Genomic DNA, 6,104 nt, shown 5'->3' with positions numbered 1-6,104 from the left:
GGGAGGTGTGCATTCTGGCACCTCCTAAAGCCAAGCACAGTGCTGAAGGACAGAGCATCCCACAGGTGGGAGCAGAGCCAGTGAGGCTCCCCTGCAGCCAGCTGCACCCACTGCACAGCTCCCTGCCTTGCTGCTTTTGATTTAGCAGTTGCCAGAGAAACTCCAAGTTGCAGTTTGGGGAGCATCTGCATTTTAATTAGTCAGTACCAGCAGTGCTGCTCCAGCCTAGTTGCTGCCTGCAGGTTCCCTATTGCCCTCACTGGGGCAATGTCAGGGCCATAGGGCTGTGCCATGAGGGGTGCCTCCAGTCAGTGCAGTGCTGGGCTGGGCAGGAATAGTGAGCATGTGCCCCTGATCTTGGTTCTCCTGGAGGCAGCACACAGCCCCCCATGCCCTGCCCAGCTCCCTGGGCCTTTCATTTTAACAGGGCTTTCAGGCTTAAGTGCTGCTTGGCGTGACTGGGAGAAATTGATATTTTGAGAATGAGCTCGAAGGGTCCATGAATAATTCACACCGGGGCGGTTCCGTTCCCATAAACAGGCTGCTAAAAAAAAAAAAAAAAAAAGGAAAAGAAAAGTAGTGCTTAACAAAGAAACAAATTACCATCCTGCACACCCCAGGCCTGGCTCAGCCACTGCTGAATCTATAATCACCAGAAATGGGACCGAGCCATGAGTCCCTCCAGAACGTCCCAATACAGGCATGAGGCAGAGCATGGCAGTGGGATGGGAACCTTGGCTCACTCTGCACCACATCTGGGGGACCTCATGCACCTCAGAAGCACCCCATCACTGCCCCATGATGCGACATTGTGGTAGAACCCCTTGTTCCCAGCCATCAGGGACAGTGTGGGGCTGCTCAGTGCCCCTGGAGCAGTGCTGAGCTGGCAGCCCGTGGTGCTGTGACAGCAGTCTGCTCGCTGCCACCCAGCATGTCTCTCTGGCTGCGTGTTGCTGGATACTTTCCAAGAGTTGAGGCTCGGTGACACCGATCTGGCTGGCTCCACAATGAAGGGATGGTGTGGGGACACAGGGGATGGGACCTGATGCTGAGCACATGATGGGAGCATTCAGCACAGCCTTGTCTGTCCCCTCCACACGCCCCCCAGCTTCTCTGCCTGGGGAAGCCCACACATCAGCCCACACCAAAGGGGCAGCACCTAGGCCCTGGGGACAACGGCTGTCCCCAGTACGAGGGCACGACCCTAGTGTAGTGATGAGCATGGAAGAGCCCCTTCAGCCCTGCTGCTGTGTGGGGAAAATTAGCAGTAATAAGTCACGATCATCTCCTGATGACGAGCACTTAATGTGTGCCAGTTCTGCTATCCAAGTGCCTCTTAAGCCCCGATTGCCCTGTCGATAGCGATGGCAGCGGCTGATGGATCCCCAGCCGCCTGCTCGGGGCGCTCCCGGCATGCCCCAGGCGGGAACATCGATTTCCCACTGCTACGAAGAGGCAAATATTTGAAAAGTGATAAATAAGGGGAGCTGCCAGCCTGGCTGCACGCGTCAGTGCCCGGGATTAAGGCAACGAGGTGAGACTGCCCAATTAAATCCCAATAAAAATGGCTGCAAATTCAATTTTTCCCCTCGTCCATATCCATTTCCAGCACCAAGGGAGGGGGGGGGCAATAACGCGGTGTTCATCGATTGTCACTGCCAGGAAGAAATCTCCCTGAATTCAATTAGTTTGGAAAACACACCAGGCATATGGGGAGGGGGGACGCTGCTGCAAGCACCCATGGGTGCCCAGAGCCCTGGGGGATGGACACCACCCTTGCCCTACGTTCGTGTTTCTCCTGCACCAGAGAGGGCACCCCAGGTCTGGCATGTACGGGTGGCAGAAGAACACAGCAGCAGCTGTGCAAGTGAATTAAATATGCCCTCTCCTTCCCCGGGACTGATGGCAAGTGACAGGGAGCAGCCTGCATGTCTCCACATGGCTGTGCATCGGGATGGCGCCTGGCCTGCGCTGACCGCACGGCAGCCCCAGCTCACCCACAACCCCAAGGTCCTGACAGCATCGGGGCATTGGGACTGTGGGGCTGGGCTGCTGGTGAGCCCTTCCCCAGCTCCAGGGCTGCATTGCAGAGCGATGACCCCTCTGGGATGAACAGCCATCATGTCTCATTGCCTTGGAAACAGAGCAACAGCTCTGCAAATCCATCCTTCCCTCCTTCTCTGAGCTGAGCCCTACAGGAAGGGGTGGGGGCTTGGGGGCTGCGAACTCTGCTGCATTGGCCTTGTCCTTGCTTCCTCTTGCCCCGGTGTGAGGAGAAGTCACTAATTAAGCACATTACACTCAATTTAGCGTGAGCAATGCTGGGGTCCCCTTCTGTCCCTGCTGCTACTGCTGCAGTGAGAGTGGTGGCAATGGACAAGGGAAAGCTCTGCAGGCAGAGTTGGCAGGCACTGCAAGGAGTGGGGTCAGGGCAGGGCTCTGCCTGCTGCTGCTGCTGCTGTTCACATCCTTATTGCTCCACTGCTGCAGCACCGAGTTGCCTGGTAACCCTCCTCTTCTTCCTCGTCCTCCTCCTTGCAGCCCAGGGATGAGCCACTTCCCAGGTAGAACTGGGCTGCAATCAGCAACCCCAGCAATCGGAGCTGGTCCCCTCCTCATAGTCCCAACACCCAGGAGGAAGCCCCTGCTGCAGAGCCCTCCGGGTGGGCGCCCCCTGCCTCTGCCCTCCTGCTGAACCCCAAAGCTCCTGGGGCTGGGGCTGTGACTTGATATTCTGCCCACTCCCCTACGCACGTTGGCAATTAGATCATAATTGTAATATTTGCATATTCATAAGAACTGAAATTAATCGTATTTGCATAATGGTAATGAAAGGGACTTCATTAATTACCGTTTTTTTGGTTTTTTTTTTTTCCTGGGGATTTTGCATACAAACGGCTTCCATTAGGCAGGTTGAACTCTGGTGGGTAGGAAGGCAGCAGCGTCACTGGACCTGGATGTGTGTGCCAGACCTGGGGATGCACCGGTGTCATGCAGGGGTGATGCTGCTCAGGGCTGGCAGTCACCTGGCACTGTCCTGGTGTCCCTGTCCCGTTGCTCTGCCTCTCCTCCAGGACAGCAGAGGGGAGCTCTGTCACCATCTCCTCCACTCCAACCATTACTGCCACCAAATAGAGACACCAGCACTTCTGGGGCACAGGATCCATCCTGAGTAACAAACCCAGAGGATGTCCAGGGGCAGCACTGGGGGATCAGCAGGACCCCGGAGCTGGGGATCATGGGGATACCTTGCTGCTGGCATTGCTAGGACCCGTGGGCAGCCCAGGGCTTCCCCTTCTCCATGGTGAGAGGTGCAGGGAGAGATGGCAGCTGAAAATAACACGTGGAAACTGGAGAGCTGGGAGTAGTGAGTAAAACTTGGCAGTCATCAAATGCAGCTGCTGAAAATATCAATGAAACTCTTAGCAGCTGGAGGAGTGGCGGGGAGCAGCAGATAATTGTTGAAGCAAACACAGAGAAACCAACAGCAAGCAGCAGCCTGGTCTTGAGGCAAGAGAAAGTTGATGAAGCCACGGCGTGGCAGAAATTGTCTCTGTGGAGGCAATAATTCTTCTCCAAGTTGTGCCTAGGAGCAGCAAGATACAATTGTGTCCTGGCCTGAAAGGGAAATGCACCACCCTGTGTGGTTATGGATGCAACGCAAAGCAGCAGCTGCAGCTCTCAGAGCTGAAATCCTAAGGAACACATCCCACTGTCCATCCTGGGGTGCATGTTTTGGTTTGTCCTGGCCAGGTGTGGTCTCAGGGCAGGGAAGATCCTGTGCTTCCTGTGGGGGCATCTCTGCTCTAGCTGGGGACGTCCTTTGGCCTTTGTTTCCTCCTTCTTGATGGCCCCATCCCTCCTGCTCTGCTCTGGAAGAGGCCTGCAGAATAAATCAGTGCAAGAGACAGATTATGGCAGTTAAAGACTCCAAATGAGATGATAATTGCCGTGGTAATGACAGCGGAGAAGACCTGATGCTGTGGATAAGAAAATGTCTCTGCTGCTCTTGGCTGGTGCCTGGCCCTGTGCTGGTGTGGGTGGCACAACCAGGGCTGTCCTCAGCGTGGTGTGACCAGGTACCACCTTCCCACACTGTCAAGGGGACATGGGGCAGCACGGCCCCTGCTCTGAGTGCCCCACACAGTGTCTGGTGCCCCTGGTAGGGTCTGCCCATGCTACACTGCAGTGTCCCATTGTGTCCCAGCAGAGGAAGAGACACTGTGCCCAGAGTGGTGCCAATGAGCTTGGCATACCAAGGTATGGGAGCAGACCTGGAAGCTGCCCCTCTGCCACAGCCCCTTCTGCCGCAGCTGAGACATCCTACTATTGTGGGGGCACTGATGTGGGGTGGGGGCACTGATGTGGGGTGGGGGCACTGATGTGGGGTAGGGGCATGGGGGCCGGGTCCAGGACACGGTCTGAGCGGCTCTGCCAGGTTGCTGGCCTGCTTCTCCCGCCGGCTGTGTGTCAGCTCTAATTAGGCAAACTTCTGTATTCATTGCGAGCCCAGCCAGCGGAGAATTCCACAATTGAATTTTAATGCCCTAAAAACACATTACAATCAGCCTGATTAATTAAGAGATGGCTTAACATGGTGACCGGGCTGCACCGGGATGCAGCGGGCAGGACTGTGGGTGTGGGGCACAGAGCTGATCCTGTCCCCATGTCACCAACGAAGGGGATGGAGCTGAGAATATGCCCATGGTGGCACAGTGGCCCATGGGCAAGGCGGGATCCTTGGGGCCATGTCAGGGCTGGGCCTGTTCCCCAGGCACACAGCGTTGCCGACAGCGTGATTGCAGGCGTCTGCTGACATAGTTGTGCGGAGCTCTGGGCTGGCGGGGGAAATCGCTCCCCACCGAGGTGGTTGTTACTGAGCTGATTGGCATCAAGATTACGGGGTGCAGGGGAATCGCTCCCAGCTGACAAAATAGTTGTGACAAGCGCACGCCTCGGGGGCGACGAGGAGGAGGAACAGGCGGCACAGGCGGCACCACAGAGGGCACAGCCCAGGGCAGGGCCCGCAGAGACAAAATGGCGGCTGCGGCGGGCGGCCAGGAACGGGTGGGAAAGGGGGAATTCATAATGGTGGTGAAGGAGAAGTTACAAGCGCATAAATCAGGGGGGAAATTGATAAAGGGATCGGCGGAGGAGGGAGGAATGTCTGAGGCATAATAAGGCCAAAAGAAATCCTGGCAAGGCTATAAATCCTGCGCCCGCTGGAATTGTTTGAGTGCTAATGATCGTGCAAAAACGCCAGACACGTTTAACAAATATTTCTGCTCTGTATTTGGAAAGAAGCGGGACGACATGTTTGAATCATACAAGAGTGATGAAGCCATCTATTAATTACTGCCGGGAATGTTAAACAACATCTGCCAGCTCAGCAGGCCCAGGCGCTGCCCGCGCCGGCCTCCTCCAAGTGCTAAGGGAGAATCTGGCCCTCCTCGTTAATTCCTGGTCATAGTGAGAATACCCCAGAGACCCGCATGGCGATTGCCCACCCACAGCTCGGGGCTGAAAGCTGATGTGAGGTGTGTGGGGTGCTGGGTCTTTGCCTCCTGTCTCAGCTTTGCTGGGATTTATATCGTATCCGGAGCCGGCTCGCTGCTCACTGATGAAGGATGGCCATAACAACAGCGGAAGCTGTGTGTTTGTTTCCCAGGATATGATATATGGATTTTTAGCCGAGTGTTTTCAGAGGCCGTAACGAAGCAGGGCTGGGACTCAAGCACACTCTTGTTAATGCAGAAATCCCTGCCCTGGCTTTGGGGAGAGGACAGTGTATTTCCCAGTGCGGTGCCCAGCAGTGGTGCTACCACGGGGTCAAAGCACAGACTGGGAAGTAAGGTGACTCCCCAGGCCCCCTCATATGCCATGGGTCATTAATCTGGCTGAACAAGAGCAAGTTTCCCAGGTCCCAGCAGGAACCGCCCTGCATTTCTAGCAGGGAACTGGCTGCCGAGTTGCTGTGCTGTCCCAGCCCTGCCATCACAGCTCATGGATGAGTCTGCTCCAGAATTTCAGCCAGCCTATAGTGAGCAAGGGCTGATTCTTGAGGCTGTAAAACACACACACGGCTGTGTCTGCAGGGCAGGATG

This window comes from Coturnix japonica, chromosome 8, assembly GCF_001577835.2.
Source record: "Coturnix japonica isolate 7356 chromosome 8, Coturnix japonica 2.1, whole genome shotgun sequence".
Lineage (NCBI taxonomy): Eukaryota > Metazoa > Chordata > Aves > Galliformes > Phasianidae > Coturnix > Coturnix japonica.
Note: the sequence above shows the minus strand (reverse complement) of the source record.